Source organism: Orycteropus afer, unplaced genomic scaffold (assembly GCF_000298275.1).
Source record: "Orycteropus afer afer isolate SDZICR_OR568_19922 unplaced genomic scaffold, OryAfe1.0 scaffold00836, whole genome shotgun sequence".
In the NCBI taxonomy this organism is placed as follows: Eukaryota; Metazoa; Chordata; class Mammalia; order Tubulidentata; family Orycteropodidae; genus Orycteropus; species Orycteropus afer.
Genome location: NW_006922423.1, coordinates 712,042 through 713,806, shown reverse-complemented (window position 1 = coordinate 713,806; position 1,765 = coordinate 712,042).

Sequence of the window (1,765 nt, the reverse complement as noted above, 5' to 3'; positions counted from 1 at the left end):
GCTCAAACCCACCAGCCACTCTTCAGAAGGAAGATTGGGGCAATCTACTTCCGTACAGATACTGCCTCGTTAATCCAAGTGGAGATCACTATGAGTCAAATCTGACTCAACAGCAGTGAGTTTTGGTTTTTAGGGTTTTTTTAGGGGGGCCGTTCTTCCCATCTTTATATCCCATATTTATTTTTATACATAAAAATAAAATTTCAATGAACAATTGGAAACAGAGATTTAAAAACATAAAAATAGAGTAGCAACAGCAAAAGAAGTATGTTTCATGTTAGGAATAAACCTCTGAAATAACAATATGTAACTCTAATAAGATATGTGGATTATTATGCTTAAAATCGTAACACATTGGTGAAAAACATCAAAGAAGACATAAATAAGTAGTCATGTATTGGAGTTAAAAACTAAATTCTCCAAAAACTGATATAGATTAAATAGAATCCTAATACTTAGATCATGAGGCAGAAAAAACACCCATGTCTAAGATTGTTAGGGACCACATTCCTATGTTATCTTATGTAAATTATAAAAAGAAACTCAAGATCTAGTTCCACACAAGTATATGAAATGAATGGGGTAGAAAGCTCTAATTTGTAGTACAGACTCCAAACCCCCAAAAACCTAGTGTTGTGGAGTTGTTTTCAACTCATAATGACCCTCAGGCCAGGGTAGAACTACCCCATAGGGTTTCCATGGCTATAAATTTTTACGGAAGCAGATTGTCACATCTTTCTCCTATAGAAAAGCTGGTGGGTTCAAACCACTGACCTTTTGGTTAACAGGTGAGCATTTAACCACTGCACCAGCAGGGATCCATTTTTGGTCCTTTGTTGTTGTTGTTATGTGCTGTGGAGTCGGCCCGACTCATAGCGACCCCTTCTTGGGGTTCTGAGGTGGTATCTCTACAGAAGTAAACAGCCCAGTCTTCCTTCCGAGGAGTGGCTGGTGGGATTGAACTACCAGCCTTCTGATTAGCAGTCAAATGTCTTAGGCACTATGCCACCAGAATGGAGACATGGGAAGGAAGCATGAAAATGATTCTCTCGAGCTTGTCTTTGTGTGGCAATTACACTGTGTGTACTTATACTGTGCAATTGATATGACTTGGGAGAACAGCTAATAGAGATAAGATGATAAGCCTGTCTTCACCAATGTCTTCTACACCATGCAGCCCTTCCCCTTATATGAAAGCCTGTGGATGTGGCCCCTGTAGAGAATTTCTACCTGAGCTGGTTTTTGTCATCGTTATCTCCAGGCGTTCCTCCCACCTGGTCCATGTTTATTATGTCGTTCAATTCCAAAAGCATGTTTCAGTTTCTTTGTTTCTTAACTTTTTTTTTTTCAGTTGTGTCAGCCAACCATGCATGGTCCAATCAAAATGTGCTTGCTTTTTGTAAAAGATTCTAGATAAATTTAATTACTTCGAAATGTATTAAATTATGTTTTCCAGATTCATGTACAATTAAATGACAAAATTGGCAGCCTAAATTCCATGCCTGTCTAATTCATCTTCCTGTCAGACCTAATTTTACTTTATATTTACTGTAAGAACATGAATAAGGGGATTCTATTTATGAAACTCACTTTTGTCTCCTACTCAACTTATAAAACTTCTAATAATATTACTTATTGCCTGGATTATGAAATTCCAGGAAGATTGAGTTAATGAATTTCATATATATGTTGTTGTTGTTATATGCCGTCTAGTCAGACCTGACTCTTAGCAACCCCTCCTTGAGTTTCCAAGGCAGTATCACTA